At 40.5% G+C, this 19,370-nt stretch overlaps 1 protein-coding gene across 2 annotated transcripts in view; it reads left to right on the top strand.

Annotated features, from left to right (window-relative positions):
- The window catches only part of FYN (FYN proto-oncogene, Src family tyrosine kinase), a 130,631-nt gene that overhangs the window by 57,257 nt on the left and 54,004 nt on the right, over window positions 1-19,370 (top strand). For both annotated transcript variants that reach the window (XM_075202935.1, XM_075202934.1), the window contains exon 2: window positions 13,849-13,914. The gene's annotated coding sequence lies outside the window, so the exon portion shown is untranslated. The remainder of the gene's footprint in view (window positions 1-13,848; window positions 13,915-19,370) is intronic.

The raw sequence follows: 19,370 nt of genomic DNA, 5'->3' as shown, positions 1-19,370 counted from the left end.
TGACTGCATTCAAGTTACCTGCTTTTCTGTGGTTACTGATTGGCAAAAAGTCTATCCTACCTCATCATTGACAACATGTTTGCCAACATGTCAGGTAGTGCAAACGAGGATGTACTGTTGAATGACATTACAAGGCAGGGGTGGAAAACTACATTGCTGGGCCCCATAGCAAAATATGGCGGGTGGGAAATCCACAAAGTGGTCTGTCCTGCTACGTTACCCCCTGATCCTGCTTCATTGCGTCTGTTGTCAGATGATAGTGGGTGCAGGTAGTTGGACTATTGTCTTGCATGTGCGGCTATCCTGCCTTTAAAAGGTCCGCATTGGGCAGAGAAGGTCACATGACACGGAAGTCGGCTCCCCATCTTCTGATAAGATCCGGAGACGCCGGATGGGGGGGCTGAAAGGCGAAGAGTCGATTGGGCACTGGTGGCCCGTGAGCTGCCTGTTGCCTGTCTCTGTTCTAGGATTTGTTGATATCTACTTAAATCCATTCTCCCTTCTACATGTGTATCTTTCATGGTTTTTGACTTTTGTGATGAAGATTGTAGGAAATGTTTCCTACTGCAACTCTTCCATGCAGATCATTTGTGTGTAGCAATGCTGCAGTGTGGACGCTACTGAAAGGCTGCTAAACTTGCTTTCTGCAGGTACTGTGCATATCTGACCAATCTATCAGCATATGATTTTTCTTTGGGTTCAACAGTTCCCCTTAACTTCATTTTCTTAATGATGACTTCTGCATAGTGGAGCCCCAGATTGTTGTGAGTGGGCAAAACATCCAGAGAGGTAAGAGTTGTCATAGTGCTATTATTATAATTGTTTATTGGTTTAGTGCCAACATATTGTGCAGAGCTCTCCAGAGAGTATTGAATCATTCACGTCAGTGTATTTATTCAACTCTAGAATTGTCTCCTGTCTTTATACAATATTCTCCAAACAAAACATACACCTGTAGACAGCCTTTAGTAGAGCATTACCCACTTAGCAAACATGTTTTGCTTAGAAGTAAACAGTAATCTCATCAATGAGCCATGCAAAAGCCAAGCAGTTATTATACTGTTTTCTATGATAATAATGTGACCAGTACAGTGAGATCTGGAAGCAACATCTGTTGTACACTAGTGTAAAGAGGTACAACTGATTTACGACCTTTTGTGCGTTTCATTGGTTGCATCACAATTAGAAGCAACCTGATTTTTCTTACCAGTCATGTTACTTAAACTATAAGACTAATTTTACATTACCCATAGAAGCCCAGTGCAGTTTAGGAAATCAAAGCAAACACATTTGTGTTATTAATTAGAACAATTTATAATACACAAATTAGACAGATTATAAAATATATCAACTTATAACAGCCTATATGATTCTTAGCACACATAAAATTAATCTTGGGCAGAAGCACGAAGAGAAGCTCAGGGAATCTCTGTCCCAGACAGTCACTGACTAGCAATAGCGCCCCGCAGTCCATATCTATTGCCCTAGCACATGCACCGTCTTCACTGTGCCTCTGCTTTCAGATGGTTCATTTTTTAAGGCTTTCAAACTGCATTGATTTGTTAGACCTTCAGTAGGATACTAAAGAAACTCTCATATACCTATAAGTGTTTTCCTTTAGAAAACATCAATGACACACATGAAACATGCAGCTTGCTTAATATGCCACCCTTCTGGACATGGTGTGGGTGACATAAAACACCTATGGTGTTTGTTAAAGGCAAACAAATAACCATTGATCTGTATGTAGCCAAACAGTGACAGGAAGATGTTCAGGCCTGTCAACTCTCCAGTTTTTCAGAGAGTCTCCCATATCCCCCATCTTTCAGATTTCTAGCTTGGCAATGCAATATCCGTATAAGGCAGTGTGCCTGTATAGCAGTGTATTATATTATATGCATCATTTACCAAGGCTTACAAACACATTCCTACGTTTTGAACGGTAGTTTGCTTAAATGTGTGATTTTCAGTGGGCTGGAGGTGGGGGTGAGGCCATGATCTGGTGGGGGCAGTGTGAGATAGGGAAGCGTATAATAACGTAAAGAGTGTGGACAGTGTAACATTTGTGAATAGAGAGCTGGCAAAGTGAAATTATTGCCTGGTAATGTAGTATTTCCTAGCAGACCTCTCCAAAACTACCACTCAACTGTTAATAGGCCTAAAGTCAGCCATACATCAAGCGATGGGGTCACTGTCCAATTTCGACAAACTCATGATCACTTCCAGGGCACTGGGGCCTGTTAGTGCATTGACTGCAATCACTGGTCACTAGCGGTCATTTTTCAACAACATTTTCGTTTGTGTATTCAAGAGTATTAATATCATGTTTTGGGGACATAAATGCTGCGATATTGCTAAAACTGCAGTGTGCTTCCTGAGTTTAAGAACCTGTCAGTAAGCTTTCAATAGCTGTGTGATTATATCAGTGGTGCCAATTTATCATGTAACCCCAACTCCTCCAAATACATTATTCTATTTGGTATTAATGTCCTCTAAGACTGGGATAGTGTTTTGGTGGGCAGATTATTGGACCATAGAGATACCCCTTAGTTAATTCTTATAAAATGGTATTAAATATCCGAGTACATATTATTATTATTTATTTATTTATTTATTTATTTAAGTATAAGTCGCCACAGATTCCATAGCATATCCTCTACACGCAAGACAACAACCCTCTGACCAACATTGCCACACACACAGCCCACTCAATACTTTTACCTTTGCATTCTAGCTTGTCCATTGTGCAATATGATGTAGCACATGCCCTTGTGTTTCTAACTCCTTACCTCTCTGTCTGTATGTATTACCCAGTATTGTCTTATTAAGTTTGTTCCCAATTGTAAAGCGCTACGGAATTTCGAAATTTGCTGGCACTATATAAATAAATGTTGATGATGATGATGATAGCACCGGATATTATTATTATTATTATTATTCATTTTTATTTATAGGGCGCCACTAGGTATCCGTAGCGCCGTACAGGGACAGACAGAAACACGATACAGGGTGAGAAAGCACGGTACAGTTAACAAAAAGCACAGTAACTCAGAAGCTCAATGTACAGCTAGATGAGAGGTGAGAGCCCCCAGCGGGGTAGAAGGGCAGCAGGACCTCACGGAAGAGACAAGGAGCTGGAGAGCAGAGTTAAGGTGGTGGAGAACAGAGGGAAAGGAGGCCATGCTCGAAGGAGCGTACAATCTAAGGGGAGGGTAGGACGGACAGAGACGCAAAGGTAGGAGGATGGAATGGGGAGAACGGAGGCTGAGACGGAGAGGGGGGGAGAGGAGAAAGAAAAGGAGGGAGGTAAGAGGGGGACAGGAGGGAGGGCCGGAATGGGAGGGGGGTAGGCGGAGACTGGGAGGAGGACAATAAGGTGGGGGACTGGAGGGCTTTAAGGAAAAGGTGGGTTTTTAAGGCCCGTTTGAAGATGGACAAGTTGGGGGAAGTTCTGATGGAGCGGGGGAGCTGGTTCCAGTGGAGGGGGGCAGCGCGGGAGAAGTCTTGGATGCGAGCATGGGAGGAGGTAACCAGGGGGGAGGAGAGGCGGCGGTCGTTAGCCGAACGCAGAGGGCGGGATGGAGCGTGAATGGAGATAAGGTTGGAGATGTAGGGAGCAGTGGAGTTGGAGAGGGCCTTGAAAGTAAGAGTGAGGAGCTTGAACACGATTCTGTAGGGGATGGGGAGCCAGTGGAGGGATTGGTAGAGGGGGGAGACAGAAGAGGAGCGGCGAGAAAGGAAAATGAGCCGAGCGGCAGCATTGAGTACGGAGCGAAGGGGAGCGAGATGAGAGCGGGGGAGGCCAGTAAGGAGGAGGTTACAGTAGTCCAAGCGGGAGATAATAAGGGAGTGGACAGGAGAAAGAAGAAAGTAAAAAAATAGATGAGGTAATACATGTAAGTAGCAAAGTTGAGTGTGAGTAATGTTATGGAGACTCACATGGAGTGCAGCAGAAGATGTGACAAGACGTACAAGGGACAATAGGAAGAGAGGACCCTGTTCGTGAGGGCCTACATTCCAAAGGGAGGGGTGGTGAGAGACAATAGGACCAACTGAGAGAAATTGGAGATGGCAGGTGAGGAAGAGGAGGTGATGGATTGACTTGAGTATTGAGTGAGCGTTTGAATGACTGAGGGTTGAGAGAGAGTGGAGTGAGACGGGGTAGGGAGTTCCAAAGATTAGGGACAGCACAGCAGAAGTCTTGGAGACGAGCATGGGAGGAGGTGATGAGACGGAAGTCAGAGCCGGAGTGGAGTGGCCGGGTTGGTATGTACCTCGAGACAAGGTCAAAGATGTAAGGGGGAGAAGTGTACATGAATTATAGTTTAAAAAAGTATGAATTTCATGTGTCCAGGAGAAAATGATTATTGTTTTGCTGGATCTCTGCATTCTCTGCCATCTATCACTTGCTGCAGGAGGAATTCAGTGGAATAATGTGCGAGAAACACTGCAGTGTAGCTGAAATGACTTTGTTCCTTTAGGAAATCATAATACATACTCGGAACCTAGCATAGGTTTCCCTAAGAAGAGACATTGCAGTATTCATAATCCTAAACCTATCATTAACATCAAAAAATCCTTATTGCAAAGGTTTGAAGAAGTTACATTATACTAGAGATGCACATGAATCTTCCAGTAGGTTTTACCTCTGCAGCAGGTTGTCATGGAGGTAGGTGCTTCTCTAGATAAGAAAGCAGGCAGTGACTGACAACTTGACGGACTTGCCTTGCAAAAATGCAGAGTGTAGATTGGTCGTTTTATACACAGGGGCAGGGCCAGTCATAGAAACTCAGTCTCAGGTGTTTGACCTGTATATAAATATATGGGATGAGTTGCAGCTGTCTGTAATGGAGTGGAAAAGTAATACTTTACTTTTTGTCAGAGCTGCATTGGAAAGTCTGGTTAATACTGAATAGTGTATTTTAACTCCATGGAAACTGCGCAATAAAAAGCAGAATAGATAAACTATTTGAGAAAACAAAGCTTGGATTCTCACACCCCACTTTCTATATACTCGTCTTATCTTTACCTTTTGCTCCCCCATCTGTATCCTCATTCACACTCCCTCTATCAGTCAAACACCTCCTATAGAGGAAAATTGGAGATTGTACCTAATAAATCTCTTCTGTCGGTTTATACATAATTACTTAATTTGTAATAACCACAATGCTCAAATTGTGGTAATGAACCTCTACACTAATTGTACAAAACTGGTTACTAAGGCTAAGTACACACTGGAGTGTTTTCGTCCAATAATCGGCCAAATCAGCCAACATACTTGGTTGGAAATCGGGTTAGTGTGAATAATAACAAGATGGTCGAAAGTCGTTCCAAAGTGTCGATTGTCGGCTCATTTGGTTGGTCGTACTGTTTAATATTTTCAGACCAATCACTGACCGATCATGTACTGTGTACGCACTCATGCTCACGATCTTCATAGAGTTTACAGAGTCGGGCTGTTTTCAGCCGATGCTAGCAATGAATGTCCCGGTGAATAAATGTAGAAAGTGCTGTAGAAGGAATAATTAATTTGTTCGTTCTGAGACAGAATGTTTCGTTTTAGAGTCACAGAAGCTAATGAAATTTGTTAAGACATGTGGATAGCCACAACAAGGCGGTTTTAATCAGTGTGACAATAATGAATATTGTGCTGTCATTTTCTGAAGACTAGAGGACCAGATGAAGGACCAGATGAAGAGCACAGATCTGAAGGTAAGTAGTGTTAGTGTGTATGCATGAATCGCCAGACTGATCGGACCTTCAGTCGTAGGTACAATCGTTTGAAAAAACACGTCGGTCGGAAAAAAATGTAATGTGTACCTAGCCTTAGAGTGCAAGAAATTCAAGCTATGAAGATAGTCTTGGTGACCTCATCTAGTCAACTGGATTTAAACATGAAGACATGGACATATTCATACCTGTCCTCAGATTCTCTGCAATTACTTTTGTTTGTGTGTTCAAGAATATATATTTCATTTAAGGAAGATGACCCTCTTAACGGGGCTGGTATAATTGTTGTAGATTTGTCATTACTCTTCTATAACCAACACTGTTCTAAATTTCCCTATTTCCTCTCTGTTTGACACAACAGTGTAATGATGGTGCTTTAAGCCTGTTGTTCCATTTCCTGTATATTAAAGAATATTAAACAAAACTGCTCAAATCATGTTTTTTTCCTTAGGGATAAAATGTAAATTAGTTGTAACTAATCTCCGTTGGTTCTCAGCAAAGTGACACTTTTCTTAATTGCAGTCTTATTTCTGCTGGTTTGCACAATGAGTGAAGCTCACAGCCATTTGGGAATTTGTTATAACTGGAGGAAGGATGCCATTAATAAACTGGCTCCTTTAGTGTATGTAAGACATAATATATATTTTGGATAGTGAACACACTGGTGCCGATTATATGGAAGTTAGAAGTCGCTGAGAAATTCTGACCAAGTGCTTTAATACAAGTTATGAAACTCTGAGGTGACTTTCAATCCTTTTATCTTGGAACTGGAGAGTATTATTCCAAATAATACATACATTTTCAAAATGAATGGTTACCTTACTGTATAGCACTGATAAAATGTATATCTTTATAGAGCAGCCATATGTAGGTTCTTGCATATATATTCATTTGAGTTGTGGGATTCTATGTGTTGATATCCATATAAATACATTATGAGAAAAGCAAAAGTCACAATTCTACAAAATGACATCTAGAATGATTGGTTGCTATAGACAACATCTCCACTTTTTCAAACCCACAGTTTAGTAAATATACCGGTGGCCGGGTCCTGAGTGCTGGCCGCTGCACAAATGCGGCGGCCGGCACTCCGGTGCCAGAACGGTTAATGCCTGGCAACGGAGGGGTTAAATCACAGGCGCTAGGTGCCGCGTGAAAAGTTATTTATAAAAATGTATTGTATTAAAATAAAAATGTATTTTAATGTGTGCGCTGCAGCGCTGGCTGAGTAGCACGCAGCGCTGCAGCATGAAAGGGGTTAAACCCCGGCGCTGGCTGAGTAGTGTGCATATGTGTATTTTTAAAAAAAATGTATATGTGTAGGCGCTGCAGCGCTGGTAAAGAACCTGCACTCAGCACTGAAGGGGTTAACTCCGGGCGCTGGGTGCAGGGAGTGTAACTATGTATATTTTAAATGTATATGTGTATAAAGTGTATGTATATGTGTAAAATAAAGAGAGTACCTACCCTGTGCTGGGGCTGCAGAGGCAGCCCTGGATCCCCTTCACCCTCCGGCAGCCAGCTTCAGTGGAATTAAATGGGTCCAGGAGTTGCAGCGCCTCCTGGGGGTCCCAGGAAGCCAAGTCCCTAGTTGGAGTTCAAAGAGCTTCAACAAGCGACAGGTCAGGGACTGTTGGCTCAGGATCTGGCTGCTCTCCCCTGGTACCCCGGGGCAGGATCCCTGGAAGCAACTTTGGGCAGGAGACTTAAAAGATAAATCTCTCGCCCCAGACAGACAGGCACCAGGGGTGGAGAGTGGGCTGAGCCCCCCTCTCCCTGGTAGCTCGTGGACAGGGGGGAAGTATACCCCCCCTGCCACTATCAGCAATGTTAAAGGTGTTTAACCAATCTGGGTTGATTCATGCAGCCTGCACGTGAATAACCCCAGAAAGGTTTAAGGGACAACAGAACGGATTACCTCCTGCTAAGACCAAGAACAAGTCTCCAAATGTGTATAAAAAAGGTTCTGTTTTGTATTAAAAGTTGTTCTTTTGATTCCATCTGATCTGAGCACTGATACCTTCAATCAGTGTGACTGCAAATAAACATCACTTGCTTCAAAGACCTGCTTGAGAACATCTCCCATGCTGAAAATCCTGTGATTTACAGATTAGACCCAAAATCTAGTCCGTTCCCGGCTGTTTCTGAGGTTTGGACCCAGCATTCAGTGCCACCGCTCTGCCCGCTACCCTGCAGCTCTGGCCAATGTGATAGGCCAGGGAGGATCCATCCACAGCAACCCTGATCCATAGGAAGAGGTCAGGAGTACCAGCCCAGGTACACCAGTAACGGGGTACACTCGCAGCGTCAGTTACCCAAGAGGAAACCTGGTACTGGATGCCGGTAAGGAGTCCAGTGGGGGCAGTACTTGTAAGCCGCTCCTACTGCAATGAGAGGGTGCGTCTGGGATAACGAAAGGAACGGTGCAAAGTAAGCCCAGCCGGTTCCCAGCAACAGCAAACAGGGTGACATAAGCGGTCCATCCTGTCACAGTACCCCCATATGTTGTTGTTACTATCAGGTGTGAGTACCAAGCATTGGTGGGCTCTAAAAATATGTTTGACAGCAGTTTTACTTTGGAAAAATAAAGTACTTTTTAATGATATATATCAAACGCAGTGTATTATTGTGTAATTGCTGTAAAAAATGTATATTAGGTTAAATTTTAACATGGATTTACTACTTGGTCCTGTATACCTCTCTCACATTGTATATCAGTATATTGGGATTCTAGTGAACATACTACAAGGAACAGTACATTTCATAGAACAGACAGTGGTTATTATCCCATCCCATCCTGTACAGCAAGTCATAGAAAGTGGTAGAAACCTAAGCATACACTGAACTTCCCTCGTCACTTTCTCTAGCATCCATTCTGGTAATGGTCTGTGCTTTGGAAGAGTGTATTTGTGTCATCCTTTTGTTTATCATAAAAACAAGTTTTTTTCTAATTATATTCTAGTCCACTGAAGTGTAAATGTGTCATGCTGCCTACTTCACGACTTGTATAAATAACAGTGTGTTAAAATCGTTATCCTGTTGGAGTAGGAGGGCTGAAAGTGAGTCAAATTTGTTGGCCTGATTCGTTTCTTAGGTGGGCACATAAATCTAATTTCAGTTAGATGACACAACAATAGCATGTATTTTCTATATCAAACAGTAACCTTGATTATTGTTCGTTTAACGCATGTAGTATATTTGTACGTATCACGCTTCTAATTATCTATTTTGTATTTCTTTTCACCAATTCCATTTTGCCTACAAATATTTAATTATAACAATGCTTCTTTCTTCTTTGTAATCAGAACAGACATCCTGCAGTTCCCAGAGGTATGCCTGTCTCTTTAAGATCGCAGTTTGTTAATATATTGACAATGGTTTTCATGTCCATTTTAATAAAGGGGCCATCTATTTAATAAACATTCCAGTTGGAAATATTTAGCCTTCCAAGTTGACAGACCAGTCAGACTTCTGAACTACACAGCTGCTTATCAGGACCTGTAGTCCAGATGGAGGATACAGACACATTTATGAGAGGAAAAACAATGTATCTGACATAAGATGGTTGATATTTGAGAAAGTAAATTTAAATCCACCTTAAGGTTCAAGACAGAGCTACAATAAAGGGAACATTGCAAACAGGATGGGGAGATAGGAGGTAGAGAGGGCCAAGATTGTGAGAGTTTTAGATGATTAGTGAAGTAAACAGAGATGATCAGAATGGAGGGACACAAAAAGAAGAGGTTAGAGGAGAGAGCTGTTTATGTTGGACCAGGTAGCAAATAGAGATATTAGGGGTGGAGGGAAAGAAGTGGAAGGGGCAAGTGGAGCATGAGGAAGAACTACTTGTTCCATTATTCACATTTACTTCATTTAAATGCATCAGATCTCTAAAACAACAGTAAAACACATACCATGTGCACTTGCATATAATATGTGCTTATAAAACCAAATATAAAGACCGATTATATAATACCAGTAGCTATGAGGGTAAGATTGACACAATGAATCAATTCGATTGAGATTATACTGCATGTGCCTAGTAGTTACATTATCTTTTTGTGCAGTTTTTATGTCTTTCAAGTGCTTGATCTAGGCACTTATTTGTGGAAAGTCTACATAGGCTGTGGCTTAGAGCAACAGAAGTGGCACTGTCTTTGTTTTACTCAGCATTATTTATATTTATGTATATTAGTGTTTTATTTCCATATTATGAACTGATTTAGGGATAACTTATTTCCATTTACTTATTTTATAATGTTTTTTTGTTTTGAGGTTGGGAACATAGAGAACTATGGTGGTGGGGGTGAAAGCATGTGGGGACATAACAAAAGTGTCTATGGAGGCAAAAAATTGAATCTAGACCTTCCTAGATCAGTGCTGTCTAATGGTACCCTAATATTGCACACTTTTCCAAATGACCCATTTTACCTGGTTCAGAATGACCATTTTATTTAATTAGCAAGAGCAGGAGCAAATTGTATTCCCAGTGAAATGGATTAAGGTCTGTTATTGTGGCCAATGACATGCCATAGAACCCCTGTGGACTATTTTTTACATCATTTTATGACCATATTGTGATGTATTTATATGGCTTATGTAGCCTTGGTCACTGTTTCATCCCTGTACTCTTCCACTTTCGGCCTCATAAATACTACCCAATTCATGATTCTATTGTCCTTTTAATCATTATGCAGGAATTCATCCAGATCCATGACTATGGCGTATGAGTACTAAAACGTCTCTCTAAGCTCTGACACATTGCTGTCAACTAGTTTTAGGCTATACCAACTAGAAAAACCAACTTAGGGGGAAAGTTTGTTAGATTATCTTATGTGCCCAGGCTGGCATAGAGTAAATATGTTTTTATGTTTATACTGTGCACTTAAACAAAACAGATGCTGTCTGCAGAGCCGTAACTAGACATTTTAGAGCCCATGCATCCAACCACTCCTTGGCACCATACCTCACCCACTAAAATACCCCTCACTCACCACCACTTCTTAGCACCATACCTCACCCACTACCACTTCTTGACACCATATATCACCCACTGAAATACCCTCTCTATAATGTGACAAATAAAGAAAACACCCAAAAAAAAGTTTATAACATTTTTATTTATTAAATAAATAATATTGTCCTAACTCTGAATAGCATTCTCTGCTATTCATTCCTCTTGATTTTTTTTTTGTGATAGCTGCCTTGTTAGGTGGAAATGGTCATGAAAATATTCATTGGGTAAAACGTAAGTAAATTTTTTACTATATGCAGCTGTGCGACAGTGCAAGTGAGGGCGGAGAGCGGACTGCAGATCAACCACCAGCTGTAGCAGACACCACCACACCAGTACAATATGGTAGCTGGTTTGGACAAGACCAGCATGAATAAATCTCCATAGCAAGTGCTGGCCCCTATTAACCAAAACCAGCACCTTTCAAAGTATATTAAACCCACACTGGAGCTGGGATGCCATCCCAACTTGCACCCTGGACGGTGGCACATATCGCAATGCCAGGGTGCAAGGTTTTATATATATATATATATATATATATATATATATATATATATATATATATATATATATATAGTATGTATAATTTATGCGCATAGATATAGGCAGCGCTTTATAGACACATAAAGCAATTATAATAATTAACAACAACTTATCCAATACAGAGGGCAGAACCAGAAGCTGCACATAGGTATTAAATAAATAAAATATTTTATTCAATGAATACATATAAAAATAATTAGGTAAAAAACAAAACACAAGAGTACCACTTATACAAAAATAAACATAATTCCAAAAAACATGAATTTGGAGCTTTAACTATACCCCTAACATAAAATATACATGAACAGAATGCTTATGCATACATACATACATACATACATACATACATACATACATACATACATCTATACTCTTGATATAAAAACTTAAATTGATTAAATTTTTTGGGACTATTATTATACATTAAGTTCAGTTGTAGAACTTACTGTGCCCACGTTTTCTGCTCACCATAACTCTGTTCCTCTTGCACGCTCTCAGTGTATAGTATACACCTCCCTCCCTGCCAGTAACGCGGATCCTGCTGCTTAGCTGATTTGCAGCATACAGGAAGTGATGATTGTTTTACTTCCTGTATTGCTGTATTGCGGTTCGGAACCAGCCGCTGCTATTCCTACCTGTGCAACAGGTGCACAGCTGCCGTGGTGCTCCCTTGGCATTGCGCCCTGGGCGGTCGCACTGGCCGCACCGACCTCGTTACATTACGGCTCTACCTGTCTGCACTTTCCAATTATACTACCCAGCAAATAACCTTGGTCTTGATTCATTAAGGAGAGTTAAGCAAAAGTAAGTAAGTAAGGCAAAACCATGGTGCATTAGAGGGGAGTTAAATTTAAAATGTGATAGCAGATTTATAGTTGGGGTAGGGCATGTCCTAGCTCAACTTTAAATTTCAGTGTACAAATAATCTATCAAGTATTCATGTGCTACATGAAAAAACAGACAGTATTTACCTTATGTGCAAAATAATAAACCCCTTGCATTGCAACATGGTTTTGTCCAGAAAACTTGAGTAGGAAAACTTACTCAATTATTTGCTTAACTTTCCTTAATGAATCAGGCCCCTTGTTCTTAGCCTGTTGTTCTAGGGCAGGGTAGATTGGGCACTGGGCACTTTCTCAGTCTTTCAGCTTCAGATTTCCCTCTGGACTGGTTTTTATTATGCCCTCACACACAACATAGTCCTCTTGAAGTTTTAAATAGGTATGGTGTTGTGGTGCAACTGTGAGAATTTGGGCTGAGGGTATCTGGGAACGTAACATTTTTGTCATTAGCTTATTTACCACCGAAGGGCTTTCGTTTTGAGCATGACTACCAGATATGGAGGATTAATAATTTCTCTTGAATACACCTCCAACATGAGTTGGATTGCCCAGGGAACATGACATTAAGGATTACCACCGTGTTAGTAGCTTATAACAGCTCACCAAAGTTTTGCTGTTCGGTGATGTGTTTGAATGATTATTTTCTTCCAATTGTATGGGAATAAGGGGTGTCTAGAGAGTTTGCAACCATTTTGCTAGGAATGAGGGCGAAAGTTTATTTTTTGTTGTTGGTTCCACTTTTCACTTTGTTAGTAAATAACCCTTACTGTTCAATGGTTGTTATCAATTTCATTTAATTGTTGCTATATAAAAATTCACTTTTGTGCTTGTTCGAACAAGCAACATACTGTGTAGTGTACTCAGTGGTTATATAAGATTATGTAGGTTCTCCCCTACAGATTCCTTTTCAAACTCCTCACCACCACTTACAAGGCTCTCTCCAACTCTACTGCCCTTTATATCTCTAACCTCCTCTCCATTCACACTCCTGCCCGCTCCCTGCGCTCGGCCAACGACCGCCGCCTCTCCTCCACTCTTATCACCTCTTCCCACTCCAGAATCCAAGAATTTTCCCGTGCAGCCCCCCTTCTCTGGAACGACCTCCCTCGTTCCATCCGTCTCTCTCCTACTCTGTGCTCCTTCAAACGTGCACTCAAAACTCACCTCTCCCTCAAAGCCTACCAACCATCTACTTAACCGCCATCTCCTCCCTTTGCTCGTCCTCCCTTCTCTCCTCTTGCCTCAACTGGCTCCTCTTGTGCCAGGTCTGTTTACCCTCCCTTAGGATGTAAGCTCGTATGAGCAGGGCCCCCTCCCCTCCTGTCTCCATACCTGTTCTTCCGCTCCGTCTTTACTGCATATGACTAGCCGGAGTTTCTGAAGTATTGGTACTTTTTGTTCATTGTTCTGTATGGTTTCACCCTGTATAGTCTACTGTTAGTACTGTGTGCGGCGCTGCGGATACCTTGTGGCGCCTAACAAATAAATGATAATAATAATAATACTATAAGGATCAATATTCCTTATAACCATCTACAATTCACAAACAGTTTCCAGGCATTCAACTGCAGTCACATCATGTGTACAATGTGATGTATAAATGAGTTCATGCGGCTTCATTTTATTATCCAGATGCATCATAAATGTTTTTTTATTTAAGTAAATAATGTATTTTGCAAGTTATGTGAAAACTAAATGTACGTATGGCTTATCTTTCAGGTCTTTACTTCAGTGGAGCTTGAAGAAATGTGGTGAAATCAAGTTACAATAGTTTAGGAAATATTGGTAAGTCACTGTTTATTATTATTCTCATGTTTAGTTTTATTGTTTATTATTATTATTATTATTATTATTATTATTATTATTATTATTATTATTATTATTATTTGTGCTGTTAGCTTTTCAGAGTACATGGAAACAGAGGACAGAGATCATTAGTTCCTGTTTTGATACTGGGAACCCATGACTCCCTGTAATATATGGCTGACAATGGCTGAATTACAGTATGAATCACAGCTGGCCTGCTCTCTACACACATTACATGATGAATCCTTAGATATTCCTAAGAAAACAATATAGCTTCAAAAGTTTAGCATTCCTAAAGCTGCAATAAATAGATTTCTTTACCAAACCACATATTGTATTTGTTTTTTTTTTTTGCATTTCAAATATGATTTGTGCTGATATAGAATGATTAGTTCAGATTTCTGCTGCAGTCTACGGGACCTATTTAATACATTCATTTGGAATTAAATTTTCTAGGATTAAAAGTACATACTTTGCTGTGTCTCCATAGAGAGTGTGACGTAAAAAATGGGGTGTGCCCAACATAGAATTTTGTATGTCCAGATTTATTTTTCAGAATCTTTTAAACTTATCACATGCCATATTTTCCGACAGTTTTTAAATGTAAGTCAGAGCACTTTTCTATTATCAGTCTTCATCTTCTGCATGTTGGTGTGTCCCCAGTTTTGAAAAGTAATCTGTAACTAATGACCTGTAGTTAATAAAAAATGTGATTCATTACCAGAAGAAAAAACAGAGACAAATTCCCCCAGCACACTGCTATAGCCAGCAACAGATCTGCTATTTCTACTGTAGATAAAAATGCAAAAGTCTCAGTTGCACACATTTGCAAATGTATGTTGAAGCCACCCACCACGCCAAGGTGCTTTTGCTAATAGGGTGGTCCTACTCTAAACAATGAGAGTCCCATATATTTGGGCCATACATATGTGTTTTTAAATTGAGAGCTAACTTACCAAAGAGGTACCCCAGAGACCTCCAAATAGCAATCCAATGTCAGTACTCCCCCTCAGCTACTGACACCAACATGCCTCTCAGACAAATACAAAACTGGTAGTTGCTCAAATCAATTTATAGGCTATAACAGGTGCAAGAAGACTCAGAATGAGAGTTGAAAGGAGCAGGGTCCCCCTACAGCAGTAATGAACTGAGATTCCTGTCAAAGTACTGCAGGACAATTCAAAGTACTGCAGGACAATTCAAAGTAATGCAGGAGAATTCAAAGTACTGCAAGACAATTATTTTATTAACTGTTATTAATTTGGCGCCAACATATTACACAGCACTTTACAGAGAATATTTATTATTTCACATTAGTCCCTGATTCAGTGATGAGAACAAAGTAACAGTCTAAACGCACTAAAATTGTACCGTGAATATATGTAGTATGTGCTTATAGAAAAGAAAGTGATGTTTATATGTTAGTAAGTGAAAGGTTGTTTATATAAACATAAAGGTACAAAACTAGCACAAAATACTGGCAGTATCTCTGTAAAAATGATACAGTTGTAACAAACAGAATGCTTGCTAACAGTGGTTATAAAACAAATTTGTGGTGCAATGACCCAAATTGATCAGCACAGTGGCGTAGTGGTTAGCACCTCTGCCTCACAGCACTGGGGTCATGAGTTCAATTCCCAACCATGACCTTATCTGTGTGGAGTTTGTATGTTCTCCCTGTGTTTGCGTGGGTTTCCTCCGGGTCCTCCGGTTTCCTCCCACACTCCAAAAACATACTGGTAGGTTAATTGGCTGCTATCAAAATTGACCCTAGTCTCTCCCTCTTTGTCTGTCTCCCTGTCTATGTGTCTATATTAGGGAATTTAGATTGTAAGCTCCAATGGGGCAGGGACTGATGTGAATGAGTTCTCTGTACAGCGCTGCGTAATTAGTGGCGCTATATAAATAAATGATGATGATGATCTGCTGCAGGAGTTGAAAAGCAGAATTAACATATCCTTAGATCAAAGTGGCATGTGGGCTTTTCAATACGAATAACTTCTTTAAGGATATCAGATCTATAGGGGATTAGTGTATGTGTGAATGAACTTAGGGCAGGAGGAGGGCGGAGATCCCAGCACCAGCCCTGGCCACATATCAGAAATTGTTGTTCTCCACTGTAAGTCAAGTATCTATTTTTCATAGCCCTTATCCTGAATGTGAAAATTATATTCTCTTCCATTAATTATTTGTTTATTTCTTTAATTGGTTCCCCCCACACCATAAATTGATTCTCAGTCTGATCATGAAACCCCACCGTGAATTGATTATAACATCGATCATGAAGACCAATCATGATTTGATTGTCCTCCTGAACATGACACTCCCCTATGAATTATACTCCCAGGGCCTGAGTCATTAAGGAGAGCAAAGCATAAAAAAGGAGTAACTCTGAACCTGGGCAAAACCATGTTGCATTGGAGGGGGAGGTAAATTTAAAATGTGGGGACAGATTTATAGTTGGGGTAGGGAATGTCCTAGATCAACTTTAAATTTCAGTGTAAAAATAAAGCTAAGTATTTGTGTGCTAGATGAAAAAAACAGCCAGTGTTTTCTTTATGTGCAAAATAATAAACTAATTGGAACCCCTTGCATTGTAACATGGTTTGTCCAGGAGAACATTTACTTATTTTTTTTGCCTTTCCTTAATGACTCAGACCCCCTGTGTTAAATCAACCCCATGTCACGGCTCCATGAGAATATTGTACCCTATATCAAGCCCCCCTAAAATGATTGTCTCCAATATGATTGCGCCAGCTGAAAGGATTCTGCCCATATTATGGCCACATTAATTAATTCTCCCCCAAAACTAACTTTCACAGATATCATTAGATTCCAAAATTGGTTCTACCCAGATCATGAGCGCCCCTTGATTTCATTGTCTCCAGATCATGTACCACCTCGTCGTTTGACCACCATGTATTAACTCCCCTTGAATTGATGCTGCCACAGATCATGCCTGTTTTTCTCCATCAGCCCTCTATAACAGCTAATAGTTTAACACAATATATGTCAATGTACATTGTAATCCGCCAAAAATAATCCTACAGTGTGGTGTAAAACTGCTGCTCTAGTGAGAGGAGACATTGATCATGTGATCATGGTTTGGGGAGAAAAAGGCTTTGAATTTCCACACTAACCAAGGAACACCTTTGGAAATGGGCTTTTTCTCTACCCCTTGAATCTCATTAAAATATCCCTCATCCTACAAACTAAAACCTAATCTTGGGCATGTGAGTAAAATACAAGGTGCACAATTCAGCAAGCGACATGCCAACCTGCCCAGCTCCTCTCATCAGCAGATGCTACATTTTGTACCCTGACAGAAGTCACCATCATGGTCCGTCTTCCCTGTGTAAATGTTTGCATTTTCACAAAAATATGCATATAATATTACAAAACAGCATTTGCACCGTGAGACTGGATTTTTTTTCTAGTTTGTAAGTGAGCCTTTATGTCTCCACCACAAACCACTAGTCCTAAAATATGATGTTTTTAATTATGAGTACTAACACTTAATATCTTTTAAAACTTTCTGAGGTGCACATCAGATTTCAGATACAGTTTTAGGCTAGTGACACACAGGCGCTTTCTGCGCCCACGTACTTTTTCCCTGGGAACTTGGTGCTTATATACTCTATTTACCAGCCATAGCAAGTGCTGTAAGCTCAGAGTTCATGTCATAAGAGCTGTGCTATGCATTTACTGTGCCTGCCATACTTGCCTACTCTCCTGGAGACTCACAAAATTCACTTCATCATACAGCGGGCCATGATGATATGACTCACGTCAAATTGCGTTGTTTTGCCACGTGAGTCTGGCCCATGATTACGCAATTTGTGGTTTAATTCTACCACACTTGTCTCTTGGACCTCTCCTCCGGGATCTCCCAGTTAGGAGGCAATGATGGTGCAGGCAAATACAGCATGTAAGTGCTTGGTTCCCAAGACTAAAGTAGGCAAACAAAGTACCTTTGTGTGCTAAACACATGAATTCATAGAGGACACAGATCAGATATCATACACAGATCCACTGACAGCTTCAAGTGAATCAATACATGAAAACAGATTGCAATCAGCTAAATAACATAGTTATTATTTGTGTTACTTATAAAGCACTGACATATTACGCAGCGCTGTAAATTGAAGGGATTTTGACACAAACAAATGACATACAAAAACATGAAATTGAATGTAATGATGGCCTGTCTAAATGAGCTTACAATCTAGAGGTGTGGAAAACACTTGATACATAAGGTAGTGGAATAATAATAATTGTGACTGCTGGTGATGAATGTGTGTAGTGTAGGACAGCAGACTTATCAGCCAACAACAATAAAGCAATTATTGGCAAGTGGCATTTCTGTGCAACTACTGGTGGAGCATCACTGTTGGAATGAGGAAAGACAGCAGAAGGTGGAGACACCAAATATGAATCAGTTACTGTAGAAATTTGAAGACCGTCAGCTGCTGTCACCAAGGGGGCAGTAAAGATCACCAAAGGAGGAACTAAGATGGCAACAGCAATTACAGTTATCGCACTGGGTCTAGCTGCAGACCGAGTTGGTCTCCAGTACATCCAGCCTTAATGTGTGGACACTCCCTGACGCTACCTAATAATTTCACATTGCCTTCACAAATCCTTAGCTGTTTTAAATTTGTGGGAAGAAGATTGTGTGGTAGGCAGGGCACAGAGCTGATCTTAAGTGCAGCCATCTCTGTCTCCCTCATGTCGGCAACAACATATAGTCGCTTATAATTTCATGTTTGGGTGTGAGGACTTTTCCATATAAATTTGTTGGGCTTACAAGATGGCTTCTAATACTGTATTAATTTGTTCTGTATTAAGTAGCCCGTTAATAAAAAAGCTCCAGTTCAGAATATACTGATTTTCTACAACAATATCAGTGAAGATTCTACAAAGACAATTGGAAATCAGCTGTCGAAGTCAGCAAATTGGATAAAGTAATTTCAATTAAAGTCGAGCAAACTTAGTTGTCTTTGTCTGAAAAGATGCGTACGGTACGCTACGGCGTACAAGGGCACGCTACGGCGTGGAAGGGCGTACGCAGCTACTACACGTGGCAGCAACAGTATTTGGTCTTTTACCATACATTCGCACAAACACGCATACTTGTAAAGTAGTACACATTAATGGTAGTTGCAACACATAATGTCGAAATATTGTAGTATTTATGTTATATATTATAAGTTATATGCACTTTAGGGAAATATATGGAACAGGTTGAAGGAATCATATCATATGTGGTATCATAATAAACCTCTTAACATTTGCTACTGTTTGGGAAGGAATCGCAGAGTGCATACACAAGTTATGAATGATAGGGAATTATGAACTACTTAAGACTAAGGAATCTTGGCGGGAAGAGCAGAGCATACCCCCTGGAGAGATGACCCCCTCCTTTGGATTCTTTA

Source organism: Mixophyes fleayi, chromosome 3 (genome assembly GCF_038048845.1).
Source record: "Mixophyes fleayi isolate aMixFle1 chromosome 3, aMixFle1.hap1, whole genome shotgun sequence".
Lineage (NCBI taxonomy): Eukaryota > Metazoa > Chordata > Amphibia > Anura > Limnodynastidae > Mixophyes > Mixophyes fleayi.
This window is presented reverse-complemented; position numbering and strand designations above follow the sequence as displayed.